The following is a 24765-nucleotide window of genomic DNA, read 5'->3' on the forward strand; positions in this document are numbered from 1 at the left end:
TCTTCCAGGTGATGATGACCCTGCCTGTTCAATGAGTGGCGGTGCTCAAAGACTCCAAATCCTCAGTCTTTGACACCTCTTTGCTTTCAAATCAATGTGTTGCACTTGCTGAAAGCACTTGCTGGTGTTGCTGTTCACGTCTCAGTTCTCTCTCCTGTCTCTTGTATCGATGGAGGGGAAAGCATTGTTTTTAACCAACCTTGTTATGGCTCTGTCTGCTATAAAATGCCATGTAGCAGCTCTTATTCAAAAAAATGGGGTCAAATCCTGGTCTCATGAGAAAAGAGATTTCTCTTTTGATGTGAGTGGGTCTTGCACTCATACCATTTATTTCACAGAGCCACAGACATCGAGAGTTTTAATAGGGGTAATATGAAAACTGTATGATTTCTTGCAGTACTGCTGCAATAAAGGAGATGAAGACTGAAAATCCACTTCAGCAGGTATCTTTGAAGGGGATAGTCTTGGCTCAGAGTTCAATTATGTTTTGTTAACTATATAGTTATTAATGATCCGTGATTGGTTCCATTTTCTGTAATTACCAACACACTGCATGGATCTTTGGTGTCACAAGCAAATGGATTACAGAATACAAAAGATGTTCAGATTCTGGTCATGTCTAAAACTACGTAATGATGACTTTTGAAACTGTCACTAATCTATAACAGCACATGTATGTTATTTCCTGAATAAACTTATCAAGTATACTAATGTTTGATCAAACTGAAAAATCAGCAAGATAGTTATTCTGAGAGTTGCTGTAATATTGGTGTAGGGGAGGACTTGATCTTGCTATGTGGTGACTGACAAGAGGAGCCTGAGTAGAGAGGTGGATGAAATTTTAATGAATAGAAGTTTGACTCTCCAACCACAGCCTGGAAGTAGGATAATATTAACAGTTCTCTGAAGCCACATATCATAGAAATAGCTGCTGATTTCTCCTCTATCCCTACCCGTAAAAACATCAACAAAGACCTGAAAAGGAGGAGATGACAAATGACTCTAACAATATACATTGTTCTAGTAGCTGATCACCACTTCTCAAGGGGCAAGTATTTCCTTTGCTGTCTCCATTAGTTCATTGCACTATGTAACAGATTACTTGCCCAATGTTCAAAGCAATCCTATCTTGACATCCAGCACAACACATGGTACAGTCTTAATGTCAAGATTGAAGAGAGAAGAATAGTTATAGAGCTAAGTTTGATGCTTTCAGATGTACCGAGGACATATAGTTTTAAAACTTATTTTGTAAGCTTACTTTAGCAGTTCTTTTTTAACATAAGACCACCAGAGAAAGCTGAGCTGTGGCAGCCTGGGTAAGGGAAATAAATTAATGCTCTGTGTGTAAACTACCACTGACTGCCGAAGGTGCAATTTGATATAGACATATACACTGGCAAAAGCTCTCTCCTAGCATAAATCATCCTAGTGTTGTTATGAATCTGGAGCAGGTTTTAAAACAGCAAAGGACCTGACCTCTTGATCTTGCAGAGGACAGCCAAGAAAGCCAGTTGCAGTAATTGCATCCTCAACCATGTATGTGTAAAGCACTTTTCCCTGCTCAGCCTGTGGGACCTGAGGAACACAGTTCAAATAAAGGTGGAAAGAGAGCATAAGTTATATACCCCATGATGGAGCTGTCAAGGTCGTCAAACCAGTGTTTTTTGTGTCATTATTAAAAGTGAAATTTTGTGGAAGATTTCCACAAGGAAGGGAGTGTTTTCCAAATAACTTTGGGAAAAGGTAGTATAGAAATATTGTTCCCATTATGAGTAGCAGCACATGAGATAATTGTGTTTGAGGTTGGTAATTACTGTATTTGGATGTTTAGGTTAAATCTGTTCCTTCCATATTACTAAGCGACTGCAGCATTATTTCACCAGAATGGGCCACTGTCATCACAGGGGCTGAAATATTTCCTGTGTATCAAAGCACACAGCTGTAAAAGAAAATTGTATAGCCCTTCATTTTTATTCTTCATCAAACTTGCAAAGAGCAAATTCATTCCAGGAAAGGACCAGCAAAGCTAATGGAGCTGCAGCAGAAGGAGGTGGCTTTAGAAGTTTAGGACTCTGTAATGTATAGTACATCTGCTAAACAGCTCTGCCAATACTCCTACGCACATTGAGATACAGGATTAAGAACTACTGTATTTTGTTCTCTGCACTTACAGACCTTCAGTCTGAGTATTGCAAAATGCTTTAAGGACATTAATTAATTAAACTTTAAAAGCCACACTAAGGACACTTAATTCACTGCTACTCATGGCAGGCTTCAATTTATCTGTAAACCTCATAAAAGTATTGAAAAGTAGATAGCTCTGTGCAAACCTGAAGTTATACCCTGATCATTTACTTAAGCCATTTATGAGTTGCCTACTGAGACACTTCTGAAATTTTCTAGGCAATCAACATCAAACATATAAATATATATTCTCCTTAGAGGAAGATCTACGAAGAAATAAAGGAAACATCTAAAGACTATTGGTAAACATCGCAGCAAATGGGATCATTCCTTCATAGAGAATTTGCCCATCTTTTTCCTCATAAATTTTCTAACACCTTCATTCCATTCAGCAGTGGAGAATTACTGCCAAATCTGCTTAATTAAGTAAAGAAAATTAAAAAAGTTTTGGAAAGAGACTTTCAACACTGGCCTTCAGTTCTTGGGTGCTACCATCAATTAAAAATTAGCCAAATACGCAGAATTACATTGCTTGTAGTTAGATGCAAATACCCAAGTGAGAAATCTAATGTCAGAATTAGATTATTATAATTTTCTGAGGTCCTGAAATTTTCATTTCTATCCTCCAATCAAGTCAATTACTGAATATTGTAATGACCAAACTGTCACCCTAAAACAACCCCAAAAAACCCAACAAACAAAACCCAAAACCTTGATCCAGATGCTATTTTTTCTCATTTTAACTGCATTTAGGGGTCTAAAACTGAGAACTTAAAGTAGAAGTAATGAACATCAAAAACCTTTTGAGGAAATCAGAATTATTGTTCTATTTGTCTTGGCAGCAGTGATACATCCAAATGATTTATTTCGCTGAAAGTTAAGCTCCTGTGCATATCCACTATAATTCTTCAACAATGTGACCTTGTATTTTTCTTTATTTTTATGTTTTTCTCCTTTCACTGAGAAATGATAAGTGAAACACATGGCTAAAAATTAAGATTATTATTGAAGTAGTAGACAAGACAAAGTTCAAAGGAAAATGAAGAGTCCTTGGAATTAAATGGAGAGCTTAAAAGGAAAGGCGTAGGAAAAAAAGATGGAAAAATAAAAAACTAAAGCTTAGGTTAGAAGGATAAAAATATTCCAAAGTGACTAGGAAATGGACATAACACGTTCTCCTTGTTATAGTCTAATCAGTTGTTGATTTCATAATCAGTATAAAATTTAGAAATGATGAGCGAGAAAACTAAAACAAGAAGATGCCTCTGGAGTCCAAACAAATCTCTACTTATAACATTTTCTATAATGCTACATGATGTGTTTGAAATAGAAGGAAAAGCATTATAGAAGAAAACATTTAACAACAGAGTGGAAAGAAGCAGCTGTTGATTTATTGATGTTATCTTTCTATTGTCACATAGAAATTAAGAGTCAGCATAGACCACCTGATTTAGCTGTTTTTTTTTTTTTTTTAGCTTTGTTTGGTTTTTTGTTTTATTTCTGTGAAACTTCTAAGTATGGCTTGTAGTTGTTCCTACTCCATGGGACTGCAGATACCCTCATCATATTTTCCAGGCTATTCCAGTAGAGATATGTGCTTTTCAAGTGACTAATCTACTCTCAAAGCATCTTTTGTCCACGGATAGGAAATATTTTATCTCATTCAAAAGTAGCTCATATTGGTACATATGATAAAATTCCAAAGGAAAATAAAAATTATCAACAGTGACCAGTGGTATCACTGTTCCTCTCTGTCATTTTTTTCCATGTCTGAGCAAATTTTTGAGTTTGTTTTCACAAGGTCATCTATCTTGTCCTCCAATGAATTCAGTCATTGAATTGTATAATTACAACTTAGACACAGTAATCAAATATTTATTTAAGCTTCCTTAAAAACTCTCTTGGAAGACAAACTCTCTAAGTCAAGAGAATTCAAATTTAATATTGCTTATGCCATGCTTCATGAAAGACTTCTCTGCAAGGCTCTGAATGTCAGTAACTGTTCTATGAGGAATCATGCTTGTGTGAGAAGGATATTCAAGAGACCAAATACCAATCACAAAAGTTTGGAATTACTCTTGGAAAGATAACTTTGTCTTTTCTCCTTGGTCCAAATATTGAGGCCCAGAGCATTATAACAGAGTCTTGTGGTGTAGAAATCAAGAAAGCTTACTGGGCCTTATGAATTGTCATTGTATGCTTCTCAGTTCGTTGACAGCTGTTACCCCTTCCTTAAACTTCTCTTCCTAGACCAAGAGGATAGGTTGGAGCTTTCAGCATAGTGAAAGATGTGAGAATGTCATATTTGCCTACTGAATTAAAAGACAAGTCAGTCTGTTTCATCTTAATATTGCTCAGTAATCTGTGAAAGGAAATCTTCCCTGGCTGCTAGGTTTAGTATGTCACCTATCATACCTAAGGGCTTTTATGGGACAGTCTGCTCTTGCCTCTGGCTTGCCAGGTTTTCACCTTAGCAGCTGCTGTTCATGCATTTGCTTCTGCCCTGGAGGCACACAGCCATCAAGACAGTTTAAGACAGATGTTTACAGTGCCCATTATTCTGGGTGGCAAGAACAGGATTGTGACAGAGATTCCCAAGGCATCTTACAAGCTCTTTGAGACACTGTCTTCCTTAAAGCAAAGGAGAGGACATATGTTAAACCCCACATCTGGACATAAAATGGAGATGGCAACAGTTACCTCATGGCTTCTTCTGGTCCATGGAATAGGAAAGCTACTGCTGTTTGAATTCACCTCTCTGTCCTCTCTGCCTTTTGGAGGTATGATAGAAATACTTTAGCCTGACAGATTTAGAAGCTAAGCAGCCCAACAAAGAGTGTATGTAGAAATGTAGTGTATGTAGAAATGTTTGTCATTTATTCAATGTTCTGAGCAAATCATTTAGTAGTTTCAATCTCCACACTGTATTTGTCTTGTGTTTTGATTGTTAATGAATGTGAACTCTTTGCCAAAGGTATTTCCTTTGTAGCTTTTTTTCCCATGGCTCTAACAAAATATTCTACTGAATATTGTCAGCAAAGAATATTCTCTTGAGAATCATCTTGCAATTTCCTCTGCTGCGTGTCTCTAACAGAGAAATACAGACTTCAGTTCGTAATGGGTCACTCTTTCTTTACTCCTTTATGCCTTCAGTGAAATAAAGAAATCTTGCTTGTATACATTACTCTTTACATTGTGTTTGACCTACAAGTCTTTTTAAGAGCATAGACGTTTGTGCAGTGAAGGCTTCTACAGATGTGCCAGATACCCGGGGGTGCTGGTGGACGAGAGGCTTAACATGGGCTGTCAATGTGCACTTGCAGCCCAGAAAGCCAACCAGAGCCTGGGCTGCAGCAAGAGAAGTGTGACCAGCAGGTCAAGGGAGGTGATTCTCCCCCTCTACTAAGCTCTGGTGAGACCCCACCTGGAGTACTGCATCCAGTTCTGCAGCCCCTGTTACAAGAGGGATATGGAGATGCTGGAGCGTGTCCAGAGGAGGGCCACCAGGATGATCAGAGGGCTGGAGCACCTCTCCTATGAGGAGAGACTGAGAGAGTTGGGGCTCTTCAGTCTGGAGAAGAGAAGGCTCCAAGGTGACCTTACTGTGGCTTTTCAGTATCTGAAGGGGGCCTAAGAGAAAGCTGGGGAGGGACTTTTTAGGATATCAGGTAGTGATAGGACTAGGGGGAATGGAATAAAGCTGGAAGTGGGGAGATTCAGGCTGGATGTGAGGAAGAAGTTCTTCCCCATGAGAGTGGTGAGAGCCTGGAATGGGTTGTCCAGGGAGGTGGTTGGGGCCCCATCCCTGGAGGTGTTTAAGGCCAGGCTGGATGAGGCTCTGGCCAGCCTGATGTAGTGTGAGGTGTCCCTGCCCATGGCAGGGGGGTTGGAACTAGATGATCCTTGTGGTCCCTTCCAACCCTGACTGATTATTATTCTATATGGTCCAACTATTTTTGTAGTGAAAGTGGTGTGACATCTCCTCAGGAAGTGACTCTTCAGAGTGTTCCCAAAATTTTAGCTCTGATGTATCTTAGGGTACTGATAAGGAAAAAATGTTTTTATAATTAATCACTCAGTGCTTACACTGGATCAGGGATTTTTTAGCAAATGTATTTCTAATTTATTTTAAGCCTTACTGACTTTTTGATTTTCAAAAATGTTTTTAGTAAACTGATCTCTTGTTAAATAAACAGAAAGCACAATATGTTCCTTTCTTTAAAAGACTTAATCAAACAAATGTGTTCTGAAATTCCAGGCACTTCTTTGATCTTTAATTAGGCACTTGCTATTTCAAATACATGAGGTACATTTGGAAAGACCTATGCAGGCATTTCTAGGAACTGCAGAGATTTGTGTGTTTTATTCTAATATGCAGTATTTTCCTGGATCTGTAACCTTCCAACACTTTAATTATATTCTGCAGCTTCTATTGGTGCAACTTAAAAATAGTTTAAAAATAGTCACATACTATAACTAATTTGCAGCAGTACAAGTCAATATGATTCATGTTTCCATTACATTTTTTTCAGCTTGGTAAATTTTTCTATTTTCAAAAAAGAAAGCATGCCCTATGAGAGTATGAATGGGGCTATTCAGGGCCACCTTCAGCTGAATACATCAAGATTTTCATAATTACTAATTATATTGGAAGAATCATTTTTGGTGCCTAACACGACAGACTTTCCTTATTCTACAAGAACCTTGAGGTGTTGGAGTGTGTCCAGAGAAGCATAACAAAGCTGGTGAGAAGTCTTGAACACAAGTTCTATGAGGCTATGAGGAGTGGTTGAGTAAGCCAGGGTTATTCAGCCTGGAGTAGCAGAGGCTGAGGGAAATCCTCATCCCTCTCTACAACTGCCTGAAAGGAGACTTTAATGAGGTGGGGGCCAGCTTCTTCTCCCGGGTAACGAGTGGTAAGATGAGAGGATATGCCTTCAGTTTGCACCAGGGGAGGTTTAGATTGGATATTAGGAAAAAAAATTCTTCACTGAAAGGGTCATAAGAAACAGGCTGCCCAGGGAGGTGGTGGAGTCACCATCTCTGGAGGTGTTTAAAAGGCATTCAGATGAGGAGCTTAGGGACATCGTGTAACAGTTGTCTACTGGGGGATGTTATGTTATGGTTGGACTCAATGATCTTAAGGACTTTTCCAATCATACAGTTTATGATTCCATGAACCTTGATTGCTTGGACACCCTGAGAATGAATATGATGAAAATGCAGGTCTGAAGCAGCCAAAATCTTTGACTACTTTTGAAAATCCTTTCCAGGGTCTTTCAGAGGGGTCTGGATGTAGTTCACGCTCCACCGATGTAAAACAATGTTGTGAACTACAAGCCTTCAGCTAGGGCAAGTGCAAATAAAATGCCCAGATCATGGGTCATCAAAGACAGACAAAGGAATTCACTGCTGCTCATGTCTGCTCAGGACCAGATAGCAAGTCTGCAGTAATACTGTGGATGTGTATGCTCCACTGTGTTCACACAGGCATTCCTCTGTGTGCTTTCTTGTTTTCCCATCATTTTGTGCTGTCTAATTAACATGTCAGCTGATATTTTCCCTATGCTTTAAGAATCCTATTTTTACTCCCTTTATTTCACCATCTTTTCCTTTTCATAATACATTTTTCATAATTTATCATTCATTTACATTTCAATTAAGAACACTAGCTGTTTGTAAAAGCTATCCTGATGGGAAGTATGCAATAAATTATTGAAGTTAGTATAATCTGCACTTTCCATTAACACCTCATTTACCTTAATGGCACTAAAAAGACTGTCACCCTTAATACAGTTCATGCTTCTAATAGGAATTCCCTCAGGAGAAAATCTCTAGCGAATTATATATTTGCATATGATATAGGTTGTGTTAGATGATTATAGACTGAGATTCAGAGTGCTATTCTTTAAGGATGACAGCTATGCAGAAAGCCACCTTCCCAGAGTCAAAAGATGGTGCTGCTTGCTTCAAATAGCTAATATCTCTAAGAGAAATCCTCACAAGTATTGTCAACTTATTGTGCACTGAGAAAATTGTCTGCCAGTTAAAAAGAAGTGAATCATTTATTATTAAATCTGGGCAGGGGACAGATTTTTAATTTCTCACTTCTTTTTTTTTTTCAAGAAGAAATGAGAAAAAAAAAACTCTAGCAAAACTAAATTCCTTATGAAGAAGGCTATCCTTTTGTTTGCATAAACTGACATTTGATTTTTAATTTTTTAAAATTTCTGTCACTTCCTAGACTTTCAATCTCAAGTGTTTCATAATTTTAAGATCTGTATATCAAAATATTATTTAATTTAAATTAGCAACTTTCAACTAGAGCTATTACCCTTGAATTAGTGCTTTGTCCACCAGGAAGATTTCTACCAGGAGGCTGTCAAACAGTTCTTTTTTTACTTTACTTTTCAGTATGACAACACCCAGGCATTAACTAGGCCCAAAGAGTAGATACACTAAAGTTACGTGGTAAGAAACAGTCCTGTTTTCAAAGATTTTTTTTTACAATATGAACAGGTAAGATGGTAAAAATAATAATATAGGAGTGAGCAGGAAGAAACAGGTATGCTGACCTGTTCACTTGTTCACTAGATTTTCAGAATAATTTGATTACTAAATTACTCACCTTGTCTTGATGAGTTTAAAGAAAAAAGTATATAGTTACACAGTGCCCCAGAATGTGCAACATCTGGTGCAGGAAACTTTAAGATCAGGATGCTTAACATCATTCAAATTAACTAGGTACAAAACTGAGCAAAATGGGTCCTAAGGAACAGACTCTGCTTTTTTTTCCTTCTCAAATATCAGAAAAGATGTGGTCTGACTTTCTTACTGCCTGCCAGGAACCCATCTGTATGCCTACATCTATACTTCAATATAGAACAAGACCCAGCATCCAATTTTCATGAACTAAGTGTCTTACTACATTACAGCTGGCTCTGAGCTATCCCTCATTTACATGAGGCATCTTTTGGCCTTCAGATTCTATTTGCTATTTGTGTCTACGACTTCACCCCAACCTCAGATGAGATTCTAATGAAGTTCAGTGCAGTGATGGTTTTATAGCAAAAAGCTGATGTTGCACACTCCAGGGTACAACATCACTACTGAGGATGAGGTACAACACATAAAATTGAGGATAAAAGCCTATTGAGCTAGTTTGGAAGACTACAAAGAATGGAGGTAGATTAACATCACCTTCTGTTCTACATACTGCCTGATGAGAACTACTCTAACTCAAACCATGTTGGGGCATTACCTGGAAAAGTGCTTGGTGGTATAGGCCAGTACCACATTCAGGAGTAAACTGGTAATTATTGCTTTAGGAGATCATATTTAGAAAATTGAGCTTAATCCCTGGTTTTGTGTTTTTTAACATCATGGATCTACTATGTGCAGACACTGAAGGAAGGTAGCTACCATTCCAATTGTGTATAGAAGCTGCAAGACAGTGTCTTTATGGTTTTTTGCCCTAGACTTTTGTTATGGTTTTAGTGCATTCCCCCCTTCCACCTCCTCCCTCCCCTCTTACAGAGAGATAAGACAGGGAGGAAAAAAAGGCAGAGAGAGTTTTATTAGATGATTTACACAGGATATTTTACTCCTTCACTGTGAAAGTATCATATTACATCAGTATATATATGAAACAGAAAAAAAGGGAAAGGAAATATACCGGCTGGATCCCAAAAACAAGCAAAGACTTGAGACCCAGAAAGCGAGTGAGCGACTGAGAACCTCCTGTGCAGGATGGTAATGCCCTTCAGTTTTAAAATGCCTAAAATTCATGATTTCTGATAGTGAGAATATTAGTGTGTTTCAAACCACTCAACTTTTCATACTAAAATGGCTCTTACATCTCTTAAATGTGACTATATTGAGTTTCAACTTCATTTTGTGGCTTCACTATAGGCAAGAGACTTCCAGCCAATGCAACAGCAGAATCCAGTCCTTGAACATTTCTCTGTGTTTTAAAGCCATTTGACCACTCACCAGCCACATCTAACACATGGGGTCACATTCCAAGTTCTTTGAAAGCATTGTTCCCCTTTCCTCAGTTTAATCCTAGCAATTTCAGCTGCAGTGTGAGGATTTTGTATTTCTAAATCCAAGCTGTTAGAATTGTATGAACTAATGAGTGGGATAACTAAGATTAAAAAGGCAAAAACTATTCACCATCAGAATTTAAAAAAAAAAAAAATAAGGGCCACCAAGGGAATTTATTAGACAACAAGATAACAATAGATAAGATAATATTTCACATAGTATATAATTACATTAGGCAGTTCACTGCTGAAAAGAAAATAACGGATCAAGAAAGTGAGAAGGCAAGAAGGAAATCAAGAAAAACAAAACAAAACAAGCAAACAAGCAAGCAGAGAAAGAAAGAAAGAAAGACTGCAAACTAGGGCCCTCAAGTCTTTTCAAAGAACAAGAAACCTAAGTTAATGACCTAGCAGAGCTGACAACCTAAGTGTCTAGTCAACCTGAGCTCCCTTTTTCAACTGAAAGATGTGACAGTAGAGTCAATAGCTATTTCCCCTTCATTCAAATTCTTTCAACTCAAACTAGTTTTGTGCTGCAAGCTTTTCTTAATGGTGGCAGATGTCATCCCACACAATGACCCTCCCTGATTCTTCACAGTCAGTGTGAAATGTAAGGAGGAAACTACTTATTGCTCAGTCTCTTACTGCTTCTGAAACAGAGGGTAACAACTCAGTGCCAAGAGCTTTCTGGAATGGAGAGTTTGTTCCTACTTGTCCAAGATTTTGCCTTACACAACATGCATGTACTATCTCCTATCAAAGCTGGACCCAGCATACCAGTCAAAACAATTCAGTAATTAATTTTAAACAAAAAGCCTGTTTACATGAATAATCATTACTGAAAATGCCTAAATATGAAAAGACTGCTCACAATAGCCACCTATTGTGAGAAGTCAATGAATTATGCATTGTTTGAATTAAATCTGGATCTATATTGTGGGGGATTAATATAGCTGATGTCTTGTGAATTATTTTTTCCTTCTTTTTTTTTGCAACCCATCTGCCAACTACAATAGGTTGCAATTTTGTTGAGCGTTTTATGCTGAAAAGGTTATTAATACCAGATGCTCCTTTCTTGGAATACCCTAAGCACAAAACATTCCATAATGAAATATAAAAAGTTAACAATTGCATGTTCAAACTTGGTGGATTAAAGATTCTATTAAAATTGTGGGATATGTCCTATGTTTAATGCATTAACTCCTTTTTTCGTCAAGGGATGCCTAAGGCAGGCTAGATTTTGTTTTTCTCAAGGGAGAAAGGAAGCATATTCACATCTCTAGCATTGTTCTTTTACTGTATTTTGTCAAAAATATCATTAATATAATTGAGTTCTGTTGAAGACAATGAAAATACACAGGTCAGGCATTTTTAGCTGAGATTCTGGAGATAAGCATTGTCGTTCAGAACCCACATTCAGTGAATTTTCAGATGAGGTCAGCTCTGCATTCCAATGAGCAAATAAACCATTGAGAGAAAAATAGAAATGATAATAAAAAAATAGAAGAAAATTTTCTGTTATTAAAAAGAAAGACAGCTTTATTAGGGAAGAAGATAGGCAACTGGAACTTCAGCTGCTACAAATTGGTCCAGATGCATTATTAATTCTGGAGAAATCTTTCTTTTCATAGCTTATCTCCTTCTACTAGTTTTGTAGAAAGCCATTGTTAAGTTCCTGTGGCTTGCCTCTCGGGCAGTTATCTTCCAGTGAACTGCTCCTGTCCACACAATTTAAAATGCTGTATATATTCCCAATGAGTTCCTGAGGGCAAGAACAGGGATGAAAGCAATCACTGCAGACTGGGCAGACCAGAAATGTCCCCCCCACCACATGCCAATAAACTGGTCTTTTTTATGTTTGTCTTTCCACATTATACAAGTCCTTGAGTTACATCTTCCCACCTTGAATGGTTCTCAATGTCCATCTCCACTCCACAAGTCAAGAAGTGAGAGAACAGAGCAAAAAGTAATGGAGCTTTGAGGAAGTCAAGAAAAGGGCTGTGTTTGCTTTTCTCATATGGTGCTTTGCAAGGTTCCAAGGCAAGGGTGTGGCAGAGCATCCAGGTAATTTTTCTAGCAGGGATGTTTCAAGCACAGGAGTTTTCATGTGTTTGGGGTTTTGTTTGTTTGCTTGTTTTGGGTTTTACTGTTTGTTTGGGTTTTTTTTGTTTGGGTTTGTGTGTGTGTGCTTTTGTTTGTTTTGGTTTGGTTTGGTTTGATTTGGGTTTGTCTTTTGGATTTTTTTGTTTGATCTTTTTTTCTTCTTAATGTGCAAGTAAGTTATCCATTTTGGTTTTATATAAAGAAAAAATGGGACAATTAAATGTTATGAAGTCTGGAATTGGCTTCTGAGTAACAGTGAATTCAAATCAAGAGGAAAGATAATTTTAACTTCTTCACTTCAAAGAAGTTAAGCCTGCCAGATCAATTTGTATAAACCACACAAAGGCTTTTGGTGATGAAGCTTTTTTCCTGGCTTCTATATTTAACAAATACATGTACACAGAAGCATCTTCGAAGCTGAACTCTAAGCTGAAAGCGAAAAGTTACTTTCAGTTCATAATTTAATCAATTTGATTTTATATGGTAGCATTGCTGTTTTAAAAAGCAAACTACCTGACATGCTACAAAATCAAATTTTCTGGCACTACTGTGTCCTCCTATTCATATACTGTCAACTTTCCCTTTTATGTGGATATCTATTGGATAATCTCCTCTCGTTCAGCGCACAGAGCTCCTATTAACATCAGTGAGAATTTCCCGCTTGGAACAAGTGCAGAATTAGCAATAGATGCACTTCAATAGCTTCCATTCACTTTGGATAAACTCTGCAAAGGTCAGATGTTTATCTGAAGCTTATATGACTCATTCAGCCTTCTGGAGGTTACTAAATATCATAAACTGAACCTCTCTTTAAAAGCTGACAGAAGTTCCTAATCTGAACCCAATCGAAATACCACAGGTAAAGGTTTTCCAGCAGGATTTTTTCTTTTTTCTTTTCCAGGTTCAAAAGCATATGATAATGAAGTGACCAGTTATTTCATACCCACAGATTATTCTTTTTAACATTTAATTGTAAGCATAGATAAGGAAGATGGAAGACTAAAGGGAGATAAGGGAGTTTTCTCTACCTGAACTAACTTAGTTGTTCTATACTGGGTCTGAACAGAAATATTGAATGAGATTAGAGAGTTCTTCCCAGCGTCATAAAAATTAGGCCTCTAATTCATAAAAGTTCTCTTCCTTAAATGATGCATCCCTGCATTTTACTCTCAGCTTCTTTCCATCTATGCATGTGTACCAGTACACACATGCACATATATATATATATATATATATATATATATATATATATATAAAATATATGTATATATATGTATGTGTGTATAATCATTGTTCTGAATAATATATACAAAGAGAAGCTCACTAGGTCTTCCAGATTTGCAGGCAGGCTGTGGGGAAATAATATTTGCCTCAAGCAAGATTATTTCTTGTGTCTCACAATTCTCTCTCCTATTAAAAAAGCATTCTTGATTTCCCAATGAATGGAAAAGAATAAAATAAAGATTAAAATTGAAATGATGCAACTTGCAAATTAAATTAACAGGTGTGGTAATTCAGTGTGCACTTGCAGAGCTTCTTTTCCAAGGTGGAAGGAAAATAGGAAATGGAAAATTTCTCTCTCTGAGTTTCTTTTTCACCCACAGTTCTGTCAAACTGCTGTATTCTTTGTATCTAATCCATTTATGTCTCACTGTAAACACACCTATTTATGCATCCCTTGCCTCCTTTATTATTATTTTTCCATCTTGAATTCATTAGTCTTTTATCAGAGTACTATGTAATGAAGAAGCCTAATCAGGTTTATTTCAGTAGATATTTTTATTTGGTTTTGTTTGTGGGGGTCTTCTTGGTTCATTTTGTTTGTTTGTTTGTGTGGTTGGGGGTTTTTTTTGGTTGGTTGGGGGTTTTTTTGCTTTTTTTTTGTCCATTTTTTTGTGTAGTTGTTTGACTTCTTTTTACATATCAATTTGGAGTATAGAAAATGTGTGTCACACTGTACCCCCATAGCAAGAGGAATAAAAGCCCCCTGGCTCACCAGGTCCAGAGCCTGAGAATGATTCTTCACCCAGTGTCACAAATTTCAGAGGTCTGCAAGAGCACTCAACAGCAACATCAGTCTCCCTAGATCGGAGGCTAGGATCTCCTTGTTATCCAGGAACTGGTTTTGTCATTAGGAGACATGTTTTGTAATTAGGAGACATGTAACAATTTATGTATGGAAGTGAAACCACAACTGTTTATATGTATATTTGTATATATGTATATGTGCAATGCCTGTAGTCTTTGGAATCTTAAAGGAATGGTGGCCCATCTTGCAGCTGTAAGTGGCTGTCTGTCATGTTTCTGTCAAATCTACACAAGATGCATGTTTGATCCCATATCTGGATCTGCTGGACTGGCACTAAGGCTTCCTGTCTTCATTTCAAAATTTTTCCATTCAATCTTTGCTCTCAGGTGGGCTGACAGCCCTCAAGGTTTGCAGATGATCTGGCAGAGCGGTCTATTTCAAGCTCATGTAAGAATATTTTGGAACTTTATTTTAGCATTAGTTTGCTGTTCATACATGTAGCCTACCAACTTACTGAATAATTACTGGCAGACAAAAGTGATCTTTCACAGTTTTGTAGAGAAAGTATAAAAACAATTGACTAGATGTGTTTGTTTGTGGTTTTGTTTGTTTGTGTGTGAGCGTATTCGAGTTTACAGAGATCTTAAATGCCCATTTGTAGGTTGTAAGCATCTAAAATTTATTAATGCATCCCATTTTCTCTTGAGAAATCTTGTAAAACAGACATAGATATCTGATTTGAGTGTGCTCTTCCATAGCTGGAATTTTGCTTCAGGGAGACACTGTTCTAAAAACATACTCATTTCCAATATCATTCAACAACTTACTGGCCAGTTGATTACAACTCAGGTGGAAGGACAAATGTTATATTTTTACAGGTCTGTAGTTACTACTCAAGAGATATTGTCATGGGTTGAGTTGAATCTGCTGCTGACATTCAGTACCATGGTGCTGTCATGCCAGCTTCAAACTGAAAATGCTGGATGAAGCAAAGTATTATGGGGCTTGACATTCAGATTGTAACATGAGAGGCTTCTTCCATCTGCTGCTCTTGATTTCTGGGCTTGGAGTGTTGGGCAAAAGCTGTAGGTCATGGAGTAAGGAAGCAGGTCGCTGCCCTCTGCTGCAGCTACTGCTTTTTGGTGTGGTTTCCTGCAAATAGGCTAAGGTAATTGTGCTTTGTGTTATCTCATTTCCAGTAAAACTCTCTATCTCAGCTTGAAGTTTGGGGTTTTTCGTGATAACTTTCCCTCACTTTTCTGTTGGGGGAGAAGGGTGTGCTAACCCAGCACAGATATTAAGATGTAGCCATGCACATCTTTTTAGCAGTAGAATGTTATAAAATGCACCTGAGAAGCTCATTTTTGAAAAACATTCAGAGAATGCAGAATTCTTGGCAGAGCGTGTTCTTTTGCAGTTACATCTATTTACAAAATGTTATGGCTAGTCTCTGATATTTTTCAGAAGGTTCTTATTCTATTCTTGCTATTACAATGGTGTTGCTACAATGTGTTCTAGATGTCTGTAGTGCTCTTAATTGAAAATGTTTAGTCATAATTCTTGCCTGCAACACTGCTATGAAGAAGTCAAAAGTCCAGCATTTCTTAATTTAAGTCTGTCCATTATTTCCAGGACAAGACTCTTACCTTACACAGCTATGCAAAATGGATATTTACCATGTAGGACTGGCAATTTAAGATTAGGTAAATATGTTTTGCTTTTGTTAAATCTCTTTTTCACTAAATAGTAAACGATTAATACTATTAGAGTTGTAGAACACATGTAGCAGTAATCATGATACACTCAGGACACAAGTGAGGCAGTCACTCCAAGCTGAATTATCGCCTTGTATTTTACCAAATTACATTTAGCTAACTAAACTGAAACATAAGAAGGCAGTGCACAACAGGGAAGTGCAGAAGGAATACAGAGAGACTATCCAAATCTCTCTGTAAACATGAAAAAAGTTCATCCTTACAGTGTGAGCAGTCAAATGGATTTTCCAGAGAGGCCGTGGAGTCTGTTCTTGGAGATGTTAAACATCCAGGTGGACATAAACCTGAGAAGCCTATTCTAGCTGACCCTGCTTTGCTCAGGGAGTTGGACAGGACAATGTACAAAGGTGCCTGCTCAACTCATCCATTTTGTGATTCTGTATCATTAAAAATCATCTCTATGTGCTCACACATTGGATAGGACTAGAAAAGTACACAAGTGCCTGAAAATCCCTTTTTTTTTTCCCAGGCAGATGATCAAATAGAAAGCTGTCTTTGTCCAGAGATGAATAATTTTACTTCAGCAGGTCTCTCACTTATTACTAATGGTGGTGGGCTTTCTTATTCAGAGTAATATAGTGAAAGCACCAGCTGCTGGTAGCTTTCTTTGAGCATGCCACCAAAATAGCTTAATAGGAGCTACTTGAGTGTGATGTGAAGCATTGTCTCCAGTGTTTCCTTCCTTAGCATAGCTAGCAATGAAGCAGAGAGCACTATTCAGTCCCTGAAATATACAAAGGACATCGATAAGCTATTGAAAAAAAAAACTTAGTGAAGCACAACTGGGTTTACAGAACATCATATGTGAGAAGCTATTACAGAATCTGAAAATGAAGAGTTTTAAGAAGAGAAAAGTCAAGAGAGCACTTTGTGCTGTCTTCCTTAATGAAAAATAAATAGAAAATATGTATACAATGATATTGCATAATGAACATTTTTCATTCTCTCTGCACAGGATGCTAGGGAATGAAGAATCTGGCTTCTGTTAATTGTATTGTGATGGGAAAGTACTGTGGAATTTAATTGTGACTTAATCAATGAGGTTCTCTAGAAATTACTCTAAAAATCTAAGAAATCTGATAGAGTAAAACTTTGTTCCCTGTAGAACATTTCAGTCATCCTATGGAATTCAATAGTAGGGATTTAAATCTTCATTAAATGCCAGATGATTGTTTTAAGCAAACAACAAACTATTGAACATTTGAAATATTCTGTTAAATTGTACATGATTTTCATTTAAGTAAATGACATAAAGCATGAAGCAAGAAGGCAGAATGATTTGAAATTGTTTTAAAAGGTGATATCAATGCATTTTAAATAACATTTATAAAAATAGAATACGGACAAGCCAGTGTTGTTCAGAAAAAAAGGGTAATAAATTAGTTAAATTGAAAAAATTCTGCTAATCTAGGTAAAATAGTTATTCTGCCCCACAAGTCAGAAAATATTGAAGGACTGGAAGGTTCATTTCTATTTTTCTTTCTCTTTTTTTAAGGACAATTTAATGTTTTATTTTCTTTCTTGAATATTTTTTATTTACTTGGTTATTTTTTTACACAAACGTTATTTTAATATATTTTTTCCAAATGTTTTGTTGGTTGGTTGGTGTTGTTTGTGGTTTTTGGTTTTGGGGGGCTTTGTTGGTTTGTTTGGTTTAGTTTGGTTTGGTTTGGGTTTTTTTTAATTCTTTCTACCATTTCATTTCCATCTTTATTTGCAAATTTGGAATTGTAAGGAGTCCAAGAATAAGAACTGTATGTGGATGTAGTACAAATGTCTCTCTGAAATGGTCTGCTGCTAAAGAAAAGTGGTTTCTACCATTCTACAAGCAAAAAACTATGACTTCAGTCAAATTTGTTGTTCGGAGCTGCATCCAAACACTGTCTGCTTGGATGAGGGACAAGTCACTATCTCACAATAAACAATATCAATAAATTAATTTTTAGCATTCTCTGAGCCCACTTTTGTCCTTTAGACAGTATTCTTATGAATCACCCTTAGATATTTCCATGCACTGGGGCTTGCACCGGGCAGGGATTGTTCACAAAAGTACCTGAATGAAGCCAACCTGTTCTGGAAAGCAAGACACGTTAACATACAGATGCAAGTCAAGCTGTAGTGGTTGCCTGTGGGATCAGTTAACAAGATCTAGTGGGTTTTTTTGTTGCTTTTTCCTTTCTTTCTTTCTTTCTTTCTTTCTTGCTTCCTTGCTTTCTTCCTTGCTTGTGAAATGCAACCTGGTAGTAAAGATGGCTGTTTGTATGACATGCCACTGGCACTAACTAGGAATGAAACAGATGGCTGCCTACAGATGTAGCTACTCACTGGTCTTTCTACAAGCATAGAACTTGTGTGCTCAAAGGAGAAATACAGCACCTGGGATCAGAGAAAATGAAGGAATGAAACAACTGGACTGGATCATCTCTTCCACACAGTTTTCTCTTTCTTGACTTCCAGAAAAGCAGCTTCTTTCATTTTCTAACCTACTGGCAAAAAGCTAAGACAGATTCTGAAGATCTATTGTACATACAGGACATGTTTCAATATTTGAGTAACCACCCAATGAAGCACATGGCCCCCCAACCTGGAGTTAGGGATGAAGGACCCCATATTGTAGAAGGGAAAAAAGGAAAGGGTCCCAGAGGAATAGAGGTCAAGTCATCACACTGCTAAGGTATCTCCCACAGCCCTCACTCATGCTGTATTGCAAATCCTCTGAGCAATCGCTCCTCACTCATGCCATTGAGCCAGGCCTATACAGTACAGAAAATAATCCAATGGTTACCAAGGAACCAGTATCACCCTTGGCAAAATTAGATCACCTTTTGAAGAGGTTGGAGGGCTCAGCAAAGAGGGAGAAAAAAGTATAATTCAATTCTCTTCATAGTTCCAAATTTGCTTCCAGCCTTCAATTTCCACCAAAGGAGCAGAAACAGGATGATGGTTTTCAGTACTATTGAGTTATTGTCACACCCTGAACATTGCTGTACAAGCCAGTGGAAAGCCCAAGGCCAAGCCCATATTCAGTAACAATACTGAACCTGTTCCATGTAGTTTGTGCCAAACTTTAGTTCTTCATATTAATTAATGTTGCACAGGTAGAAACAGATGCCTCATCTCTGTGCCTTTCTCATGACAGGCAGGATGAGTAGTTGTTGTATTACACTAAAATCCAATTTGCATTGGGATCTTCTCTAGTGCATCTGTTTCTTTTCTTTCTCATGCAGTGAGATTCTTTTGCAGTCAGTGTTTGACTTCCAGAAGGGTACTTAATTCTGTAACAATGAAAGATAACAATTCCCTGCCTGATTAACTTTTTGAACAGTTTAAGTTCTTAGGCTAAATTACATTACAGAGCTGCTCTGAATGGCTTTTAGAGTACAAAATTTTCACTTATTCTTGATCGCACACATTTGGCTCTCCACAAGATAGGTCCTGTTGAGTAGAGGTTTGCAACCATACAGTGAGATGTATACACTAACTTAATTTAGTGTACTGAGCACCTCAGTGCCATGGCTGCAGTAAAATAAACAACATCAATTAAATTATTTTCTCTTATGTCACACTGTAAACTTCATAAACATGCAAATTCAAAAATCTCCATAAACACTTTAGTATTATGAATCACTGCAGGGTATCACAGCTGGTTACCTGCAGAAATTGTGTCTGAAACATAGTTCATCATTTACAGGCAGGCAGCAGATGTTAAAGGGGAAGTGTTTTATATTATTATCTCAAACACAAAATAAAGCAAAAGAAGCAGCAAGATACATAGCCAACACTAAATTTTCCCTTTTTGTTTGGTTGGTTGGTTGGTTTGGATTTTTTTTTTTTTTTTTTTTTTTTGTATCTGATACAATATCATTGACCTGAAATTTGTTAATGAATCTATACACATGGCTGGGAGATCATTCTCCTTTTGTTCAGAGCAGCATTGCTCTTAGGTTGAGTTCTGACTGTGGAGCAGGAATGAGAATTTCACATGTACCACAGTGATAAAAAGCTGCTACTTAAACTCTTGCCTAGAATTAGCATTGAGTGAAATTAATATTCTATGGTCACAATGATTCTGTGTGTCTATTTTTATCTGGAATTGTCACAGGAGCTTGCGACAGCTGAGTGCCTGAATCTGGCTGTGAAGCTGTTCTGTTTTCCAGTTTCTCAGACTCTATTTAAAATCCAGTCCTATGCTTAAAAGAACTCCCAAGTAAGATGATTTATAGTGCTGTTTGACAAACACCTGAATCTTTGACCCAGCAATAGTGAGATTTGTGTCTTGTTACAATGGATGGCAATGTGGCTATTTGCCCACTCTCAGACCAGGTTGGAGTATTTTATCTAGCAGTCCTGCTACCCAGGACTCAGTTTGTGGAAGTGTGACCTGTAAAATAGTGCCTTACATGCAATTTATATTTACTACGAAGGAGGTGGTAGAAGGGCTTCTTTAACTGTGTGGCTCAACTACAGTGTTTGTCTAAAAGAAAACTCCTTGGAGACTCTAAATTCATGGGCTGCAGCAGTGAGACACTACTGACTCCAGGGAAACAAAGGAATTCACTTTCTTAATTTGGGGACCTTCCTCTGTTTGCTATTTGCAGATGCATTTCCCTTCCTCCCATGAGTTCCTACTAGGCAATAAAGCCACTTCTTAGTAAGTGTTTTTTTTAATGACAAAAGTGATGATTTTTCTTCAACAAGTAAAATCCTGAAAAATGAAATTATTTATAAAGATGTTTCATGAACCAATTGTGAAAACAAACATGAGATAATTGTAGATTTAATGTATTGAAATTTTATTCTATGGATTAGTTCTGTTGTACAGTGCTTAGGCATTCTGCAATAGGCACCCAGCTAATTAACTAACTAAATAATTAGAATTGTTGAATAAAATGAAAAATAAATGTCCAGTCATTTAAAAGAGATATTTTAGGGAAAAGTAATAACTACTAGGAGCAAGTAGGTACCAACAGCAACAAGGGATTAAAAAATGTGAAAGCTTCAAGTAACTTCTATGTATCAGTAGAAATGTCAGGCAGAGCAATTTCATTTGAATCCGACCTACTTTTTACCAACATCAGCCAGAGGGGAATAAAAAAAAAAAATAATTAGGTCAGGTATTTATGATTTGAAACAATATGCTATGAGAGAGGAGAAATATCTACTCATTTTATAACAATAAGTTCTGATTATATTCATTATAAAACATCTATTATGATACATAAACCATGCTTAGAGACTGATGGATAGCAGGGCATTTTTTGATTCTAATATTCATTGACTTTGGCTGATGAAGTCCCATGCCAAATGTTTACAGAGCAAAAATTTCCCCTTACCCACCAGTACTTTACTTTGGCATTTCTCCACTGTGCCAGCAGCAACATTTTCTTCCACTCTGTTGACGTGTTAAGGTTTGCTCACAAGAGAGATGGTTCTCACTTGCTGATTCCCATAACTAGGAAATTTGCAATTCCAAGAAGAAATGGCAGCATCAGTACCATGTAAACAATGCTAAGGGTTTGCAGCTTCAGCTCTGGCACAATGGAAGGTCTCAGTTAAGGACCTCTGTGCATGATGCTCAAATGAGTGTTTGGAGATTAATTCACAGAACTGGAGGCTGATTGCCAAGTCCTCTGTAGATAGTAAAGGCTGAAAAAATTCGAGTGTAGCCCTGAGAATCACATTATCCACAGATTATAGCCCAAGCCTTCAGCATCTGTAAATCACAACTATTCCACTGAAAATGGGCTGTGTTGATTAGACTCACCAACAGCATTTTTTCCTGACCTTACCTAACCCATTTATTTCTGATGTATCTATCTCATATATCTTTCTGTATACGATAAGCATGAAATGAAGATTATTTGGGGCCATTGACATCTACTATGCCCTCCTAGGTTGTTCTTGGATTCTTTTTTAATGCCTTTTCTTATTTACAGAGAGTACAAGGCAAGGCAAGGCAGAGCAAGGTGAGTTAAGGCAAGGGAAAAAGAAAAGGAAGAAAAGAAAAGAGAAAAAAAGAAAAGAAAAGAAAAGAGAAAGGAAAGGAAAGGAAAGGAAAGGAAAGGAAAGGAAAGGAAAGGAAAGGAAAGGAAAGGAAAGGAAAGGAAAGGAAAGGAAAGGAAAGGAAAGGAAAGGAAAGGAAAGGAAAGGAAAGGAAAGGAAAGGAAAGGAAAGGAAAGGAAAGGAAAGGAAAGGAAAGGAAAGGAAAGGAAAGGAAAGGAAAGGAAAGGAAAGGAAAGGAAAGGAAAGGAAAGGAAAGGAGAAGAGAAAAGAAAAGAAAAAAGAAAAGAAAAGAAAAGAAAAGAAAAGAAAAGAAAAGAAAAGAAAAGAAAAGAAAAGAAAAGAAAAGAAAAGAAAAGAAAAGAAAAGAAAAGAAGAGAAAAGAAGAGAAAAGAAAAGAAAAGAAAAGAAAAGAAAAGAAAAGAAAAGAAGAGAAAAGAAGAGAAAAGAAGAGAAAAGAAAAGAAAAGAAAAGAAAAGAAAAGAAAAGAAAAGAAAAGAAAAGAAAAGAAAAGAAAAGAAAAGAAAAGAAAAGGAAAAGAAAAGAAAAGAAGAGAAAAGAAAAGAAAAGAAAAGAAAAGAAAAGAAAAGAAAAGAAAAGAAAAGAAAAGAAAAGAAAAGAAAAGAAAAGAAAAGAAAAGAAAAGAAAAGAAAAGAGAAAAGAAGAGAAAAGAAAAGAAAAGAAAAGAAAAGAAAAGAAAAGAAAAGAAAAGAAAAGAAAAGAAAAGAAAAGAAAAGAAAAGAAAAGAAAAGAAAAGAGAAAAGAAGAGAAAAGAAAAGAAAAGAAAAGAGAAAAGAAAGAAAAGAAAAGAAAAGAAAAGAAAAGAAAAGAAAAGAAAAGAAAAGAAAAGAAAAGAAAAGAAAAGAAAAAGAAAAGAAAAGAAAGAAAGAAAAGAAAAGAAAAGAAAAGAAAAGAAAAGAAAAGAAAAGAAAAGAAAAGAAAAGAAAAGAAAAGAGAAAAGAAAAGAAAAGAAAAGAAAAGAGAAAAGAAAAGAAAAGAAAAGAGAAAAGAAAAGAAAAGAAAAGAAAAGAAAAGAAAAGAAAAGAAAAGAAAAGAAAAGAAAAGAAAAGAAAAGAAAAGAAAGGAAAAGAAAAGAAAAGAAAAGAAAAGAAAAGAAAAGAGAAAAGAAAAGAAAAGAAAAGAAAAGAAAAGAAAAGAAAAGAAAAGAAAAGAAAAGAGAAAAGAAAAGAAAAGAAAAGAAAAGAAAAGAAAAGAAAAGAAAAGAAAAGAAAAGAAAAGAAAAGAAAAGAAAAGAAAAGAAAAGAAAAGAAAAGAAAAGAAAAGAAAAGAAAAGAAAAGAAAAGAAAAGAAAAGAAAAGAAAAGAAAAGAAAAGAAAAGAAAAGGATTTTTCCATTAAAGGGAAACAGCATAGACAACTTTATTTTTTCTAATCACATAACAATTTACACCTTGAGAAAATTAAACTTGTGGTTGCTAGTGAATATAAGCCATCATGACCAAGATAACAATGTAGCTTTCCTCTCTCACAAATGGCAGAGGAAAACTCACTGAGATCATGAATATTACAGAACTTACCCCTGTTTATTTCTATTACAAAGAGATATAGAGGATCATCCTTCTCTTCCAAATTAAACAAAGGTGTCACTCTCCATTCAGCACCTTCTCAGCCTGGTCCAGTGACAGCTCAGATGTTGTGTCTGATATCACCAGGTCAAGCTTTCCTTGCTCAGCTTATAAAGCCAGCTATCCTATGCTTTGTTTAAAACAAAATAAAATGATATTTCTGTGATGTGTGAGAGGAATTTCTCACAAGGATCTACAGAAGTCGCTTTCCATCAAACTCCTTATATTATTCTTTCTCAGTTAAAAAAAGTCAGTATTCTCTGATGTTTTCCAACTCTCTCTCAGTCTGTTAAAGTTCACGGACTGGATCTTGGCTTTCCTTTGGTAGTCATGCCTTAGCAACAAAATTGCTCATTGTGCTTAACCTGCTGCTACATGTTGCTACATGCTATCATGGTGATTTGCTCTAAGCATCGGTTATAATTTGTTGCAGCTACCCTTCTGCTACCCTTCTCTTTTTTGGCTGTAAGAGCACACATTTCTTTCTAAAGGAACAGCCTTTTGCACTGCACATGCATAGAGCCGTACTCAGGTCAAGCTTCGTAAAAACCAAATACTTTAAAAGTAATAAGTAAAAATAATAAATAAATAGTTAAAGAGTAATGTATTGTGCTAACTTCCTCTATCTGTTCTGTCACTTATTTTATGAAATAATAAGTTGTGTGAACTGGGACATGTTCCTCCCTATTAAAATCATGACCTCCTTTGTGACCTCCATTGTTCTCCAGAAGTAAAAAACAAACAAACAAAACAAAACCCAAACCAAACAGAATGGGGTTTTTTTTCACATTCTGTTCTTATTCTTCACCCTTCATTCTCTTCCAGTAAATTTCTCTTTACTTGTTGACATATTTTCTGGAGGTCCATTACACTTAGCAGCCCACTCCACTTGCTGCAGAGCTCCATCACACATGGCTATTTTACACACGGACTTGGCAGTAAAAAGAAAACAAACAAACAACATATCAGCTTTTCATTTGCAATTTCTCTCTTTTTTTTTCTTGAATAATTTCTTGCCTTCTGTTCTGTAGAAATATCACC

Source organism: Indicator indicator, chromosome 12 (assembly GCF_027791375.1).
Source record: "Indicator indicator isolate 239-I01 chromosome 12, UM_Iind_1.1, whole genome shotgun sequence".
In the NCBI taxonomy this organism is placed as follows: Eukaryota; Metazoa; Chordata; class Aves; order Piciformes; family Indicatoridae; genus Indicator; species Indicator indicator.